This window comes from Lissotriton helveticus, chromosome 1_1 (genome assembly GCF_964261635.1).
Source record: "Lissotriton helveticus chromosome 1_1, aLisHel1.1, whole genome shotgun sequence".
Taxonomy (NCBI): domain Eukaryota; kingdom Metazoa; phylum Chordata; class Amphibia; order Caudata; family Salamandridae; genus Lissotriton; species Lissotriton helveticus.
In genome coordinates this window covers 2,030,456,550-2,030,475,857 of record NC_136057.1, presented here as the reverse complement: position 1 = coordinate 2,030,475,857, position 19,308 = coordinate 2,030,456,550, and the positions used below count along the sequence as shown (strand labels likewise).

General features: G+C 42.1%; 1 pseudogene; it reads right to left on the bottom strand.

Moving 5' to 3' along the window:
* Positions 1-13,796: 13,796 nt before the first annotated feature.
* Positions 13,797-14,967, bottom strand: LOC144776310 (septin-2 pseudogene; annotated as a pseudogene).
* Positions 14,968-19,308: the final 4,341 nt, after the last annotated feature.

Below are 19,308 nucleotides of genomic sequence, written 5' to 3'. Positions count from 1 at the left end.
TTTCTCTCCGCCGAGGAGACCTTCCTCTGGACTGGAATCTTTTTTCTTTAGGATTGGATTGTTTGTTTCCATCCCAGCTCTTTTTTTGAGTGGTTACATTATTTTTAATAAATATCTTTTCAGGACTTTCAATCAGTTGAGGTTTTACCGGTATTCCACCCAGACTATCTCTTCCTAGTTCTTCATAGGATTTCTCTATGATTCTGGCAATTTCAGTTGGTTGGTCTGCTATATCTGTCTCTTTTAACCTTTGGCGGATCGCCACGTTTGCTGCTTCTCCCTTTATGTTGGCTAATAATATAGCCGAGACCTGCTTGAAGTCCTTCAGTAATTTCATACCGAGAGTTAAAGCGGGTTCTGGACCGTATTCATCTTGAATTTGTTTTAGCACATCTGGTATTACTGACATGGATGGTACACCATGTGTTTTTGTGTATATGGAAGCAAAGACTGTATACCAAGTGTCACAGTCTTCCACGTGTGGTGCGATTCCCATTGGAAGACAGATAGTCAGAATCCTGTGTTTTTCTACCGAGGTGGTGTCTGGAAACACCGCCTCTATTTGAGTGATTTTTTGTGCTAGCCAGAAGGGTATTTGTTCCCGTTTTGCGGGTACTTTACCCAGACAGGACTGTATGTTCTGTGGTGTAATTTTATTTGTGTTACCCTGATGAGGGGTCAGCTGTGGAATTTTAATTGCTGGTTGGACTGTTGAAGTCCGCATTACATATTGGACTAATTGTCTATGTATTTTGATTAGTTGTTTTAGCTGTATTAAAAGCTCTGCTGCAGGCATTTCTTCAATGTCTGGATGTGGTGTATATCCGGCTAGGACCGGCCACGTTGCTCCTGGTCTACCTAGTGGACCGAGCCTGGTGATGTGATTATTATGTTTTAGGGCGCCATGAAACAAGAGCAGGTGCTCTTGGAATTTGAGTGGTATTTCCACCTCCTCGAAAGGAGTGTAGATATCCGGTGGTTCCTCTATTTTATAATAGTGGAACTCTTTTGTTACAGCGTTTGCTGCTGGAAAGTTTATCCATGAATAGAATACCTCTGTCTGCCGATATTCGTGTGCCTCAATTACGAATATGACTGTACCACCTCTTGGTGTCAGTCCATTTTCTATAAGTTTTAAGGTTATAGATTTCCTTATGTTGACTGGGATGAGTATTGCCTTTGGGTCATTTTCCAGCAGAGTATTGTCTGCTACTAGGAGTTCAGCTGCTATTCTAGCTGTCTCCCTTTCTTCATCACTGTCTATCATTTTACCGACAGGAAGGTTATTCTGTTTGTTTGCAGATCAGGTTTCTATGGAAACAAAGATTAGATGCACAATATTTTGGAACAGTGTATCCTTCAACGTTGACTACACCAAGAACCATACATAGGAGTCTCCTCCTGCGAGGTTTGGCGGATATGACCTTTCACCCACTCCAGACGTCTTTGGAGTATTATGGGAAAAAAGGGGTTCTGGGTGAAAAAGCACGACTGAGTTACTCTTATGTCTTGCGTTAGTTTTATCGCCTATCCAAACGTTGGGCGCCATGTAGTGTAGTTCCTATTATCCCAATAGGCTCTGCGCATTGGAATAATACCTTCAATAGTATAGACCTAGGACGGAGGTTAACTAGGTCTTCTACTGACGATATTAGACTTAAAGTTTTGGGTTTGCCAGCTAGCTCAGAGTTCACTAGAAACTTTCTCGAATAGGCAAGGAGGAGTTTAACCTCCCTGGATAGACAAGAAGGGATTTAGTTTCTGACAACCATAGAACATGACAACTTTGCTCTCCCCTAATCAAGAGTGTATCTCTAGAGTCGTGTGAAAACAAAAGACAACTTATTTTACTCAGTCAGTTCAGTGCATTCTTAGTTTCACCAGATTGTAGAGAAAAGGAAGAGACAGGCGTGTTCAATAAAAGATGTTATTTATTGATCAGTCTCTTTTCTCGTACAAGAGAAATGAATCGATATTATTGCGATACTTATGGTTAAGTAAAGTGCATACAATAAAAGCAGAAGTATAAAATAATACTGCAGAAGCATTGATATAGTTTCTAAGCCATATGATATTTAAAACTGATAAAATAGATACATACATATATACATTTGACTAATCGTACTCAACTGGTGCTTCTAACCACGCCTACCCCAGTGTACCTGACCTAAGCCTAATACGTGGGCGGAAGTAGATAAGTAGCAGTTTAAGTTAAGTTTGTTTTGCCAAGTGACTGACTCAAGAATTCTCTGCAAGGGGTTATTCAGTTCTGTACCTGAGATCTAGAATGGTTGAGGGCTGGTATCTCTCGTCTCTGGTCTTGATATTCCAGCTGCCTGCGAGGGCTGCCTGGAAGCGCCGGAGCTGGATTTCTCGGCAGGAGAAAAGCAGCGTCTCGTTCTCAGCGCGTCAGGAAGGCGGGCAGCGCCAGCGGGGTCCGCTCTGTGCTGGCCTCTTCGGCAAGTCTCGCTGCTCCGATCTCGTCACCACCGCGTGTGTTTGCTTAAGGCAATGTCGGTAATATTTATACCTGTAAGGTGCCGAGATTGACGTAAGGATGGACATAGATACGTCAATAAGGATGTCATACGAACTGGTCGTTAGCACATTCTTTACTGAAGTTCTCTGTGAAATCAAAACAATGGCCGTAGGGATTTTCCCAGGTTGTCATAGGTTTGATTTGTTTTGATAACTCCGTATGCCTTATCAGGGGCTGGAGGAATAGCGTTTGTCTAATTAGATGGCATGCGTTATGACCTAATCAGATAACACGTTTCTGTGCCGTGGTGTGGCTTAATCAGATAACGGTTTTTGCACCGTGGGATGGCTGCTAGTTAATTATTAACCAGAACAGGGTCAGGAATAGGGGGATCGATACAGAACCTATAGGAATACATTACACAATGACATGTTACTGAAACAAATTCAATAAATAGATTGTTGACAAAAAATCCTTGGAATTACCGTGGAGCCTAAATGTCAATGAATTCACATGATTCACACAAGAGAACATAGGGGGTCTAAACACCAACTTGTATGGCTAGCTATCCTTAACTCCAAGAAAGTATGTGAGTTAGTGCCCTAGTCACCCTGAATAGCCTGAAAAATGGGATACAGCGCAGTGATGGGCCTGCGTGCATGGGATCAAGCACATACAGTACCGGTCGACAAGATCCAAGTCACTCTTATATGGATTACCATCAAATGAACTTTGTTATCAGTCATATCATATGGTTCACCAGTATCATGTGGTAGGTCCCTTGATCATCAAGGCCGTTTACCAACTAACTCAATGGCAGAGCAGGATCGAGTCCACAGGTACTTATGGACAACCATATAACAGCTAATCATTGATGGCTTAGAGAGTGATAAACACGCAATGCAACAAGAAAGTGGTGAATTTTAAAATAGAGTAATGTGTCCTAGAAAATTTTATTCATGTAAGGGCACACCCCCTAATTAAAACCAGAACAGTGCAAATGACGGTGAAAACAAATATCTGTCGGAAAAAAAGGCCAACATGTTTCTGCCTAACGGGCTACAAGTCCCTCGGCTTTCATCAGGGCCTCTGCTCTCAAAATGTTGCTACTGCTATTAAAGATGATGTACAAATTATAACAAAAAGTGTATAACACAATTGTTGAAGGTTGGAACAAATACAACCTGTGACATGCTAATCCTCCATATCAGTGGATGTAAAAGAATATCTACGAAGAGATGCAGAAAAGTAGGTAAGTATGTGTAAGCATAATATATTAAATACAAATACCCCACGCACCCTGCCCAACACAAATTTTTAATTATTAGATGTTCTCACCCAGTTTGACAGGGGACTGGACGTCACCTCACCTGGACCGTGCTCGGCTATTCGAGGCCCCGCTCTATGGATCAAAGAAAATAAACAGAAAAGATACACATAGGGAAAAGTATAGAGCTATTCATAAAAGCGCTCCCAAACTTTCAAAAGTCCTTTCTGATAGCTAAGCTAATCCTTAACCATTCGTAGACCCATTGGTTAAAGGCAGCTCAATCTCAAACCCACACAAACTCAATATGTATATAAATGTGTATGTGTAATAATCTTAGTATGCTTGAGTCTACAGTGTATACTCACAGCAATCACTAATATGTGGGCTCAGTCGCCCCTCTCAGGCACACACGTGTCTTTTTACAAAAAAACCCTGCTCTCATGTGATTGGCGCAGTGTTTGGATTAGTACATGGTGCTGGATTGCTGACTTGAGGAGTGCTTGGGGAGTGACAGGGTGATTGCTGGAGTGTATAGGTACTGCCAGGGTAGCTCAAGGTGTGAAAGACAAGTGTTTAGGTGGTTAGAGGACTGCAGGCGTAGTGGACAGGGGTTTATAGCACTGCATGGGTTAAGGTCTGGTCACTGCATGAGGACTTGGGTGCTGACTGAATGATTAGAGTACTGCAAGGAGAGTGCATAGGTGAATTTCTAAGTGTTTGGGTTTTTGTGCAGTGTTTGGATTAGTACATGCTGCTTCGATGGCTGACTGGAGGAGTGCATGGGGAGTGATATGGTGATTGCTGGAGTGTATAGGTACTGTCTGGGTAAATGAAGGTATGAAAGACAAGTGAATAGGTGGTTAGAGGGATTCATGAATAGTGGGCAGGGGTTTGCAGCAGTGTATGTGTTAAGGCTTGAGTCATTATGTGAGTACTTGGGTAGTGACTGAATGATGACTGATGAAAGAGTACCTGGGTGTATTTATAAGTGTTTGGGTTTTGACGCAGTGAATGGATTAGTACATGGTGCTGAATGGCTGATTGGAGGAATGCATGGGGAGTGACAGGGTGATTGCTGGAGTGTATAGGTACTACCTAAGAAATTGAAGGTGTGAAAGACAAGTGTGTAGGTGGTTAGAGGACTGCATGCGTAGTGGACTGGGGCTCGTAGCATTTTTTGCGTCTTCGGCGCAACTGCACAAAATTAGATGACTATGATAAACGATCAATAGAGATGAAGAACAAGTTTCTCCATAGAGGCTATCCCCATCGTGTAATCAGAGGAGCATATAAACGCACCAGGTTATATGACCATCATCATCTACTGCAAGGTACAAATAAGAAACAAGATATACATCTTGTCTATGTGACCAGACATTCAATTTTAAATGAACAGATTCATCAGATAATTTGTTCTACCTGGCATTTATTGAATGTGAATAGACCCCACCATGAGGCATTCCCGAAACCCATGTTTGCCTATCGCAAAAATAGAAACATCAAAGACCTAATTGTCAGATCTCGTATGCCTATACAGATTAAAGAGCCAATACAGCGAGGTATTGTAGGTATGAATCCAGTTGATGGTAATTTTAGATGTGGCACCTGCAAAATATGTCCGTTGCCCATTGAGACAAAAGAACTTTGTTACAATGGACATATTATTGTGAGCAAAGGGATAAGTAATTGTAAATCCAAAAACATCATATACCTGCTCATATGTCCATGTAACAAAGGATATGTAGGTGAAACATCAAGGTCCTTAAATGTGCGATTAACCGAGCATAGATCTGCCATTAGAACCAAAAAACTTGCCTCACCAATGGTATCACACTTTGTTGAACATAACCATTCAGCTTATGACATACGATGGTATGCCTTGGAAAAAATTACTTCTAAACCATGGATTTGTTCAGATAAAGTTAGAAAGAAATGTGAGGTCTTCTATATTTTTTGGTTAGATACTGTAAATATAGGCCTTAATTTAGATATACCCTGGGATCAGGCTATAATCTGAATAAACACTGTAGAGTCACCATTGCGACCGCTAATGGTCAACACTTTTCACTGTTGTTTGGTAATTCATCTAAGCTCCATGTTGGGGCAATAGGATTTGGGTCTATATATGGCACAACGCTGAGTTAGATCGTCGTGTTGATGAACCACCCACATCAACCCATATAAGCTTTTTGGAAATGTATCAATTAATGTAAATAAGTATACCATATATCCATCTTGTGTATATTTGCAAAGACTAGTTTTGTATGTTGAATCTTTCCGTTGATATTTTCATTCATCATCTCAACCCTGGGTATGCGATTTTTCTCAGTTCTCAATTTTTAATTATGCCACTGTTTTGTTGGAAGCGAGCATACGAACACTATTATTGTTAGATATTGGCCCTATGCTACAATTAATATCCATCAATATTTCCATACCACACATTTTAGGAATGTGTACATTCGGGCGCACCTTTCATTGTAACTACCTTCTCCAGTTGCTCTCAGTCCCATATTACGGGTAAGCTTATCATTCAGGTACACCGGTTTTGGCTTCAAGTGTGACCTTTTTTAATATAGCGCCCCTCATTAGATTAAGTGCTCGAAGATCGTACATAGCCCTACCCCCCCTTTTTATCCGTTACAAGTATTATGACCTTATTCTTTACCGAAGCTAGGGATGCATGTATTGGCGGTTTCCCATTATGTATACTGTTATCATAGTAATATTTAACATAAGAAGGATTGCGCATATCTCTATCATTGCGACTAATCCCTCCCGTCTTTTTCTTTATTATTTTTTTACGTAATACACTTATAATGTATACATCTTCACTGATTATGCATATTGCTTTTATACATACCGTAAGCCCTATACATCTACGTACTGTCATGACTTTGCTATAATCATAGATTATTCCGTCTCTTTTTTAATAGTCCTCTTTCTACTGCCATGCATATGAATCGTCATGGTCAGTAGTCAGTCCGCTGTTTCTATCGGCAGCACCCTTGCAATTTGGCATGCATCGGGTCGCTGTTCAATACCCCCCAATACGTGGCGTTCTCATCCATGACGGTCACCCGATAATGTGCATTGGCAGGCGTGTATCAGAATCCTCAGTGAATACACTGTTTTTTCACTGCTCAGGTAATTCTCTTTGAGAGCTTCCGGCCTGGCCTCGGTCCGTTTCATACCGAACACCCTCAGCTTTTAGTTTAATGTATTATTATTTCTGTTTTTGGTTATAAGGTATCCTACCCCTCATTTTCCTGATAATGTGGCGTGGTTAATCTTGGCAGCCACCTGATCCGATGCACACTGTAGATGCTGAGCAGAACTATATGTGAACACGCTGTTTTACTTTGTTCAGGTATATATCTTTTTGAGAATCTCAGGCTGACTCTGTCCATGTCCCAGACGTAGTACCGTGAGCACTTTTGTTTAAAGCACCATTATTGATCGTATATTTTTATATCTGGTTTCAGGGCATCAACCCCCCAATGTTTCTGTTAATGTAACAGACTTTCTCTTTATTTTTCTATTCAGGCCATTGCTACTTAAGTCTATGCGGATTTTTAAGTAAGTCTCTTTGCCCTTTGTATCTAGATAGTCATTGAGCATTTGTGTTTAATCTTAATGATCATTGCTAGGTATTTTCACCCTTGGTCGCAGTTTGTCTGCTTAGCACCACATTTATCAGTCATTCCTACCTTATATTTGGCCTCTTTTTATTTTATTTTCAGGACATTTACTGCTCAATATTTTTAATAATTCAATCGCTCTTGGGAAACCTTCTACCACCTATGATGGGATCTTATCGCATTTAGTGGAGTAAGTTACCTCAGTTTTGCACAACTGTGAATGTGAGTCGCTGTTTGTTATATTGACAACTCTATAACGTTATATACTTAGGGTAACTTGTCCATGTATATGCCTTTTTAGCTACCCATTCCTCCTGGTGGCCCATATTCTTCCGTGTGTCTACAACTGCTATCACACTAGGATATCTTTCCCGGATTAGCTATATCCCTTACCAGGTAACATAGATCTCTATATTTATTTTATACTCTGTTGGGATAGGCAGTTTGGATTAGCCAATCGGGACACAATTTGTACCCACTGTGCTTCCCTACGTTTACTTATTAACTTGTCAGGTTGGGTCAGTCTTCCTATGCTCGAATCCAATGAATTTCAACTATATGTGTATATGTCTTGCCCCTCATATTTAAACACTGGCTTATTAGCTTTTTCTACTTATAATGATTTTCCTTAAGCTACTCTATCCCACAACAGGTATGCCCACCCTCTTTGAGAGATGAATGAATTGTATACAAAAGTTACTGCATTTATGATGTAATTCTTTACACTTTGTTTGTCAAATGTCCTTTTTGATTAAATAGAGAATATTGGTTTGGACTTCACTAGCAGTTCCGTCTTACTGGAGATAATAATGTATTGTACATATTATAATTTGTATATATGTGGTCACAGCAACTGATTATGGTTCAGTAGTGTTTAGCTGTTCTAGGATCTTATGATTGTAATATAAATATGTGTACCCTCCAATTGTATTCTAACAGGTATGTTACATGTTTTATTCAGTTTCAGTGCAATAGACGGTTACCTGATGAAGGCCACAATGCAGAAACGGGCAAAGTTCCTATCTACCGCATTGCCTCCATCAAATCTTGTCTATGGTTGTCTGTGTTGTTTTTAATATAAAAAATATTTTCTGAATGTATAATATTTTCTGAATGTAATGAACACTATTTTTTGTATCAATTCTGAACTAAAATGCATATTGTGTGGTTGAAATAGACATATATGAACCACAACAAACTTATAATCTAAAATATCATTAATCAATAAACTTTAAATAATTTCTAATGTTCATGTGTGACAATTTTGGTCTATGTGTGACGGGTTTTGTTAACCTGGTGGGGTGTTACATGTTACTATTAAACCTAGAACTGCTTATGTCAATTGTTTGACTGCCCTGGCTATAGACCTTTACTTAAACTGGGGTTCGTAGCAGTGTATGTGTTAAGGTCTGGGTCATTGAATGAGTACTTAGCTACTGACTGAATGATTAGAGTACTGCATGGAGAGTACATAGGTGAATTTATAAGTTATTGGGTTTTGGCGTAGTGTTTGGATTAGTATATGGTGCTGGATGGCTAACCGGAGGAGTGAATGGCGAGTGACAGGGGAGTGACAGGGTGATTGCTAGAGTGTATAGGTACAGCCTGTATAATTGAAGGTGTAAAAGACAAGTGTGTAGGTGGTTAGAGGACTGCATGGGTATTAGAGAGTGGTTTGTAGCAGTCCATGTGTTAAGGCCTTGGTCACTGCATGAGTACTTGGGTAATGACTGAATGATTAGAGTCCTGCAGAGAGAGTTCCTGGGTGAATTTATAAGTGGTTGGGTTTCAGCACAGTGAATGGATTAGTACATGGTGCTGGATGGGTTACTGGACGAGTGCAATGGGAGTGACAGGGTGTTTGATGGAGTGTAGGGATACACATCACTATTTTAACACTTTTTCCATTTCTTACTTATTTTTTATTTTTTAAGTTAAAATATAGTTAATTTATTGTACCACACAAAGTTTCAAATAATGACAGATAGGAACCTTCTTTCATTGCCAGTGTAAAGAACCTCTCTGTAAGGTACTGTTCTTCTAAAAGGGAATAATAAAGGAATTAGGTTTATCTGGGAAACTACTTCAAATACATTCATAGAGGCTTTTAATCAATTCTAAGAGACTGTAAAAAAGTGTAAAGGATTGTAAAAAATCTGTCGACTAGTACCGTCATACATATATTCCTGTTACCTACAGCTAATAATACAAAAGTCATACCCCTAACATAGTTATTATGTTCTATCAGGGTTGACATTAACCAATAGGATGTTCATAAAGTTTAAAGCACTTTTTCATAGGTTAAAAAACATCCTGATATGTCTATGATAATTTGACTAATAAAGGTTGCACCTACACAAATTGTGTGAGTGTCTCCTTGGGCACAGAGGTATGCGAGGATTCTGCTAACAAGAATTCTTCAAAATTAAATGAGATACACTATGGGAGTGTATCTTCAAAGTATTTTAATCATACTTCTTTTGCTTTTCCATATGTTCCTTTTCAGTTCCATAAATGAACGTATATTCTAATGATCAAAAGCAACTTTAATAATCATCATTCCATGGTTTTCATCATTACATTACATTACATTCCCATTCTATTCCAATGCATTTTGGCAACAAAATGCCTTTATCAGGGAACTCTGCAGAAGAAAAATAAATAAAACGTTCTAATATTCTACCTCTGGAATTATTAATACATAATATATAATCTCACGATTGCTGGTAGATATTATCTACAATTATTGATGCCCAACCGTCTGTACTTTGTACTTTCTACTTAATAAATTCATTCCACTGTGTTCTTAAATATAAACGAAACAAGGTAGATTAACCGTTTAAAAAGAACAGGAGACTTAAGGTAATGACATATGGTCACCCCATTTACGTGGGATATGAAAATAGGGATTATCAGATACATTGTGATGGAGCTTTACATGCTAACGGGTATTAATATGAGTAAAAGTTGTGTTATCGCGGGCTGATTTAGAAACATAAATCGCTACAAGCGTAGCTACTGTTTAAGCGTTTGATTCCATGCGACTTATGCATTGTGACAAAATATCTTACACTTGGCAAAATGCAACAAAGTATTATAATACGCAACGCGCTAGACTCGTGAAATGATCAAAGTATACTGATTGTAACAGTGATTCCTTCACAATGCTGGAAGCAACAAAGTGTTGTTATACGCAGTGCGCTGAACTCGTGGACAGTTCAGTGTATACTAACGCTTACCGCTTAAGAATGAAATATCAACAAAACACCTGGATCCGTGCTATACGAAAATCCGGACGATAAAGGCGAGTAACCGCCGAGGGTTCCCTCGTCGTGTAGAGTTGGCGTGTGACGTAGGGTAGGAGGTGGCTAATAACGTACTAGCTAAAATGCTCCATGTTAGTTAAAGGGGAAGGGTTGTGAAAGCGGGCTGACTGTTGTATTTAAACGGACAATAAAGATTTTGCAACAGGGGTAAACTAAGGCTTCAGCAATACTTTAGGAACTAACTAAATAATTGTAAGTAGATGACGGTTCACTAAGAGAAATCCTCAGTGTAAACTGTGATAATATAATCAGCTGAAAAATAACAGTCTATTGTAAAATTGATGATGAATGAATCCAAACGATATATCGCATATTCTTAGTAAGTGATCAACACCAGCGCAAAGAGTCAGTGATTATAGGAAATGAATATTGAACTTCACAATTATCTATGGATGTTGTCTTTTTACAAATAACAGTTAAATTCCGTCCTTTCATTCATCCCGGTAGGCTTCAAAGTCTGTAAATTGTATATCCAGAAGTTCTCTCGTTTTAATAATGTTTTTAATAACGTACTAGCATTTTAGCTAGTACGTTATTAGCCACCTCCTACCCTACGTCACATGCCAACTCTACACGACGAGGGAACCCTCGGCGGTTACTCGCCTTGATCGTCCGTATTTTCGTATAGCACGGATCCAGGCGTTTTGTCGATATTTCATTCTTAAGCGGTAAGCGTTAGTGTATACTGAACTGTCCATGAGTTCAGCGCGCTGCGTATAACAACATTTTGTTGCTTCCTGCATAGTGAAGGAATCACTGTTACAATCAGTATACTTTGATCATTTCACGAGTAAAGCGCATTGCGTATTAAAATACTTTGTTGCGTTTTGCCAAGTGTAGGATATTTTGTCACAATGCATAAGTCGCATGGAATCAAATGCTAAAACAGTAGCTACGCTTGTAGCGATTTATGTTTCTGAATCAGCCCAGGATAACACAACTTTTACTCATATTAATACCCGTTAGCATGTAAAGCTCCATCACAATGTATCTGATATTCCCTATTTTCATATCCTACGTAAATGGGGTGAACATATGTCATTACCTTAAGTCTGCTGTTCTTTTTAAACGGTTAATCTACATTGTTTGGTTTTTATTGAATAACACTGTGGAATGAATTTATTAAGTAGAAAGTACATAGTACAGACGGTTAGGCATCATTAATTGTAGATAATATCTACCAGCAATCGTGAGATTATATATTATGTATTATTAATTCCAGAGATAGAATATTAGAACGTTTTATTTATTTTTCTTCTGCAGATTTCCCTGATGAAGGCATTTTGTTGCCAAAATGCATTGGAATAGAATGGGAATGTAATATAATGTAATGATGAAAACCATGGAATGATGATTATTAAAGTTGCTTTTGTTCATTAGAATATACGTTAATTTATGGAATTGAAAAGGAACATATGGAAAAGCAAAAGAAGTATGATTAAAATACTTTGAAGATACACTCCCATAGTGTTTCTCATTTAATTTTGAAGAAATCTTGTTAGCAAAATCCTCGCATACCTCTGTGCCCCAGGAGACACTCACACAATTTGTGTAGGTGCAACCTTTATTAATTCTAGTATCTACTCCAGTGCAGGGAGTATACCTGAGGAGCACGAACTAACTCATACCGAATTTCTCAATATATTCAAGTAGTGCGCAGCCACATCACAGAATCTATGATAATGTGACTTCATATATAGTATCTGAATTGAAGGTTACTCCGATTTAGTTATCATAGATATGATTTTTTCACTCTAAAGCAATTCAGTGAATTGACAATGAATGACACCTAGCAGGATACTTGCTGCTTTTCTGTTACATTTACCCTGTCCTTTTCTGTTTATGGGTAGCTCCTAACTATTTTACAGGCTGGGTAGTTTCCAGAAAAGATTTAGCCCAACCGTATACTGGAATGTAACAAGAACACAGGTGGCGTTCATAAATGTGACCTGTTACTTCCATCACATGACCTTACTTGTAAACCCTCACTTTGTACAATAAGTTAGCCTTCCAACTGATCTATTAGGCAGCATGCAATTCATATGCTGTCTATATTCAGACTACCACTACAAGACCAATTTCCTTCATTGGCTTTGAGTTGACCATCATCATCAGTCTCACTGCTATAGAAGCAGCAGCATCCACTACATCTATTGTAGAGTGTGTTGCATGGCTGAAAGATCAACATTTGCTGACAGCATTCCTGCAAAAGAAAAAAGGAGTCTTACATATCAAAAAACTTAGCAGGAGGAGAAGGGAGGAGAGTTTGCACAGCGGTCCTCAGTGTCCATCTCAGCTAGGCCTGTGTATTCATTTTGTATTACACAAAGTTGAAGTTCTGGGAAGATGACTAAAGTGTAACTATCAGTCCAAGAGTCAGTATGTGACTTCAAATAGAAGCACACAGATAGAAATCTACCACGCCCATTTCTTTTGTTCTTGCATGTGCAACCTTTGATATTGGTCCAATTTATTTGGAAAATTCTAGGAAGAACTTTCACCCCAAAAACACCATAAACCACAGCAGTTTTTTTTATACTAATTATATTTGGGATATTCCTTCTTACTGAATCATTTAAATGGGCACATGTTGGCCACACATAGGGCCTTCTTCCCAGTACTGTGCTTCATTTTCCTGGGGTATTATACTAACTTTGCTGGACAGGGTAATCTGTCAAAAATGTGGCAAATATTCTGTATGCCATTTTACAAGTGCATTATATTCAATGGTACTCTAAGTACCGCAAAAAGGACCCCCCCACACTTTTTAATGAGTATCATTCCGGTCAAACTCTAAATAAGACCTTGTGTCTTTCTTAAAATGTTTTAGGGAATTTAGGAGATTCTGCCCCATGATATCCATCTACCTCAGTGTCTAAATGTAACTATGCTCAAAAGATCTGAAGAATATATTTAGATGTTTATAGTCTATATTAATAAAAATAAGGATATGCAAGAGGAATATACCAAGTGCGAACACGTGGTTAGAAAATGCTCGAACGGCAATGGAAATACGCATAAGGAAAAATCTACAGTATTCGATTCCGCCAATGCGCTCCTGATGTTTCTTTGGGGGTTTTGGTACAACCCCACCTTCAAAAGTTGCCCCTGGAGTTATACTGGTGCATCTTCAATAGTGTTCAAGTATACGGCAGCCTGGGTCTGTCATTAAAATGCGAAGAACGCTTGAGGGGGCTCTCACTCATCCCCCGGCTTCATCCTCATCTGTGCCTGCACCTGGGCGATCATCTGCTGCATTCGGCGGACCTCTGCTTCCTTCTGCATCAGGATCCTGTCTTTGTCCACACCCTCCTCCTCGACCGGCCCTCCGGTGCGCTTCAGCCGCTCCGATCGGAAGCTCTCGTAGTGCAGGTCCTGTGTCACTTCCTGCAGGTCCTGCATGTGGGTCACCAGCATTGTGCGGAGCTTCACGAAATTGTTGTGCTCTGCGTTTTCTACCTCTACCACACCCCACGGGTAGAGCCGGCCACGGATTTTCTTTCCTTTCACCTCAATGAGTTGGTTGGAACCAATGACTGCAAAGGGCATGCTTGCCTTCAGCACTCGAGTCTGTTCCTTGAACTCTTCGTCCTCGTCAGAGTAGGCGTCAGGCAGCTGGTAGATGCGAATGCCATGCTCTGCGATTTCATCCAGGACCCGTCTCTTGAGCCGCTCTCACTCCTTCAGGGTTAGGGTGCCCGCCTTGGCGATCACAGGGACAATGTTCACTTTTCCATGGAGCGCCTTCATGAACTCTACATCAAGAGGCTTCAGGCCGTGCCCGAAGGGCGAGATGAATTAGAAGCAGCAGTGCACGCGGTTTTCGATGATGTGGCGTCGGTTCAGGCCGCTCTCGTCATGCAGGTAGCGCTCGAACTGGTTGTCGATGTAGTGTATGATGGTTTTGAAGCAGTCCTGGCTGTTGGTGGCATCACCATAACCTGGAGTGTCAACCACAGTCAGCCGCAGCTTCAAGCCTCGCTCCTCGATCTCTACCGTAGATGCCTCAATCTGGACCGTTGGCTCAATCTTATCTGCGGCTCCAGGAATGTAGCGTTCTGGATACAGGTCTGTGGGGAAGAGGCTGTTTATATGGGTGGACTTTCCCAGGCCAGACTCCCCGACCACCATGAGCGTTAACTCAAACCCCTTCTTGACCGATTTCCTATGGACTTGGTTGGGTAGGTTGGCAAAGCCCAAATAACCGGCAGAGTCTGAGAACTTCACTTTATCACCGGCCTGAGACATGTTTCAATGCTACCACCACTCTCGTGCCGTGACCTGCCACCCTTGATATCTGCAACTCAGAGTTAGCCAAGAAAGCCCTAAGGCCCTATCACCTTTCGTCTGCATCTCCGGACTGCCCCCCCCCTCCATAGCACATCCTACCATCTCAGACTCTTCCCCCTTGCTGCTTCACTGTCTCCACGGGGTCAACATCATTTCCTTGAGTCTATTACTGTACAATGGGGCGGACCGATGCCCGACAGTCCAAACTGCCATACGAAGCCCGGAAACCTCCAGAATTACAACCTACAGAACAGACCACTTCTGGGGCCACAGCCCCACCAGATGAAGACTGGAAGTCACTCCTCCTCAGTATGAAACAAAGCCTCACCTCGATAGACTGCAAAATTGATGCATTAAACACCAGAATGGACACGGTCGTGGTGAAGCTGGACCAACATGACACCCGCTTGAAAGAGGCCGAGAGTAGAATCTCCGATCTTGAGGACACCGCCACATCCAACAGCCACCAGGTCACTCAAATGGACAAGCTACTCAAAATCATTGTGGATAAAAACGAGGACCTTGAAGCCAGGTCACGAAGAAACAACATGAGAATTTTAGGCCTTGCGTAGACAACCAATACTGGGCACATGAAGGACTTCATTGAAAATCTGCTAGTCGATCTATTTGGCAGGGACTCCTTCTCCGCGCACCTCACGATAGAGAGAGAGCGCCTCGTTCTCTTGCAGCCCGTCCTCCCCCGGGTGCCCCGCCGTGGCCTATCATCGCCCGGTTCCTCAATTACCGGGACAGAGATACACTACTGCGATTGGCACGAGAGAAGCAACATGTCCCATATGAGAACACCTCGCTGTCCTTTTACCGGGACTTTACAACTGCGGTACAAGAGGCGCGCCGTAAATTCACCGGGATAAAGAAAAAGCTGCAATCTCTGGAAATTCCCTATGCCATGCTCTACCCGGCCAAACTAAAAATCACACACCGTGGAAAGCAACACATCTTTGCGTTCCCACAGCTGGCTGAGGAGTACCTAAAACGACAAAGACAGGCGACCTCCGGGACGGGGGAATCCGGCAGCCACTCCAGATCATCCTCTCCACTTTCCCAGCAGAACTGACTCCAAAGGTCGTAACTAATTCCAGCGAAGTACACTGTCTTCTTTGATATGCAACAACGCTTTGAACTATCATACTGTTTGATTATTGCACTCATCACTTTGCTCAGACTTTCATCTCCGTCCCACACTCGGATGCTTAGCTGCTGGCTGAGCCACCAGTGGGTAAAAGTAGGGAGATGAATGGGCGGGTCGAGGGCCCCTAGCGTCCCTTCCTTTTGCTTCAGGGCAAACCCCTGCACTTCCTCCACTGTTGCCTTGGTGGGGAGGTCATTGTTCCTTTGATGAGTATTTGTTTTGTGGGAGGGACTGTATTTCCCGGCAAGTTGGGGATGCCGGAGTGGTTGGGGGGAGGGTTTAATGGGCAACGTATTATACTACATACCATAGCATTACCTGTAGTTGTGCCGCACTCTGAGTTGAACTCACAGAACCAACTGCTTTGTCTCATTTCACAACCTACACATCCGCGTCAGATAACCATGGACATTTATAGTTATTGGGTTCCCTAGGCAAGAATAGGTCACTGCAGCACATTAAACTGACCACCTGGAACATACGAGGCCTAAACGACCCCAGGAAGCGAAGGCAGGTGTTGGGATACCTGGACAGGCATGGCATCAGCATCGCCCTCCTCCAGGAGGCGCATTTGGCCCCGGGTGGGACCACTCAATTCTCATCCAGGTGGGCCATGAGCCGCACCTTTTCCTCCTACTCCTGTTACTCTAGAGGGGTTACTGTCCTTATCAATTGCGGAGTGGTGTTCACGCCCAGTGGGGTGGACAGTGATTCCGAAGGCAGATTCTGTTTGGTATGGGGGCGACTATACGCACATGACATCCTATTTGCCAATTATTACGGTCCTAATGTTGATAACCCCAATGCCTTGCTCGTACTATGGGGGAAGATCCAAACTTTCGGCATTACACACATCATCTGGGGTGGAGATTTCAACACAGCATTGCATCCCCAGATGGATAGATCGAACACTCTTCCCTCCCACTACACCACCACGCAAAGGACGCTGCTTGACATAGTGGATTATAACTGCTTGATTGACGCCTGGAGATATGCACATCCAAATCTCAAAGAGGGCACACATTACTCTTCTGTACACTCTACATGGGCGCGACTAGACTACATTTTTATATCAACAGGCCTGGCGCCCTGGCTCCGGCAAGCACAACATTTAGCTTGTACTTTTTCAGACCACTCTCCGGTCCTCCTGGAACTTCAGATCCCTCTTGCATGCTCGCCTTATTCAAGTTGGCGGCTTAACCCGGCGCACCTCAAAGATGTCGTGTTTCACACTTAATTGGAATGGGACATCCAAGACTTTTTCGAACGTAACATGTCCTCGGTAGATAGTGTCACCACAGTATGGGAGGCCTTCAAAGTCACAGTTAGAGGGTGGTGTATAGCCAAAGGCGGAGGCATCCTTAAAACCTTGCGAGCCGACCTGCATGCTTTTGAAACAGACCTACGTGAGCTCGAACGTGCCATTAATGAAAGCCCCGACGACTTTTCAGTACAGACCCGAATGCGCGAAAAACTAATGGAATACGCTCAAGTAGCCGAAAGGGAATGCAAATTCCTTGGACGACCGCATATGGCTCGCATTTAGGGGGAGGGAGTCAGGCCGGGTAAGGCGTTGGCGAATTCGATTAAGCCCCCCAGATTTCACAATCATGTCCCTGAAATACAAGACACTGAAAGCAATCTGCATAGGAACCTCCCTGAGCAGCTTCACATATTTCAGAAACACTACAGTGCTCTGTATTCCTCACACAGGATAGAACCTCTTGACCTCCCAGCATATTTCGATGATGTCGCATTGGCTTGGCTGGGGGACACCCAGCAAAAATGTCTTCACTTAGAGCTGGAAGTTGACGAAATAACCGAGGCCATTATGGGTATGCGATCCGGCAAGGCTCCTGGATCTGACAGCCTACCCATAGACTTTTACAAACTCTTCGCTCCCATTCTGGCCCCCATTTTGAAACAAGTATTTTATGCCTCATTGGAGGAAGGCAGTCTCCCCTGTACCATGCGTGAAGCACTCATAACTTCCCTGCTCAAGGCGGGTAAGTCCCCCACTCTAGTCGACTCCTTATCGCTTTTAAACTGCGATACTAAAATCCTAGCTAAAGTGTTAGCTACACGCCTCAACCTCCTTATGGAACGCCTTGTTTTGCCAGACCAAGCTGGCTTTGTTCCGAACCGGGCAACATCACACAATCTTCGTACCCTACACGCGGTACTTCAGGACATCAACCCTAAATGCGAGGCTGCAGCTGTGTTCTTAGATGCCACTAAAGCTTTGGATTCGCTGGAGTGGGACTACCTGCTGGGCACACTTCGGCACATGGGGTGTTGTAAACGTATCTAGGACCCTATTTAAATATTCCCGATTTATGCCCTTATGTGGTTATAACAAATCATATCCTTATAAAGGGATAAGAGTCATATCCATATTTAGTCATAGCCAATGCAGTCCAAATACGGCAAGGCTACTCCCATAGACTCCTAGAAAGCACAACGCGTTCTTAAACAAACCAAGCCTCCAGCAGCCCGGGAATTCCCCATGCTTCTGTATTGATTTGTCCTAGAACTCCTGGAGTCCTGAAAGAACTGCGAGTTCTTAGTGACGTCTTATGTCCACCCTTACGTCAAACTCTGCACCTTCCAGGTATAAATATACCAGCATCTGCCCTAGCAAAAGACACAGTGGTTTGGAGCAGATCAGCTATCTACTTGCCCGGTGTCCTGCTGTGGCAAGTGCCGAAGGAAGCCGACCCTCCCATTGACGCACAGAGAGAGACGCTGTCTTTTCCCCTGCCGATAAATCCAGCTCCAGTGTTTCCAGTCACCCTTGCGGGTTGCTGGGAGATCGAGTCCTGAGAACGAGATACAAGACCTCCTTCATTCTATAAACAAGGTATGGAGCTGATTAGACCCTTAGAGAATTCTTGGTTCAGATTCTTGGCAAAACCTATCTTAACTCAAACTGTAGTTCACTTACTCCTTCCCACGCACTAGGCTTAGGTTAGGTACACCGGGGTAGGCGTATCTTAGAAGCACCAGTTGAGTACGTTTAGTTATGATTTTATCTTTGTATGTATTTTAAACCATTTTAAACACCGTATGGCTCAGAAACCATACCATGCTTTTACAGTATTACTTTGTAATACTCCTTTTACTGTATGCACTTTACTTCATGATAAGTA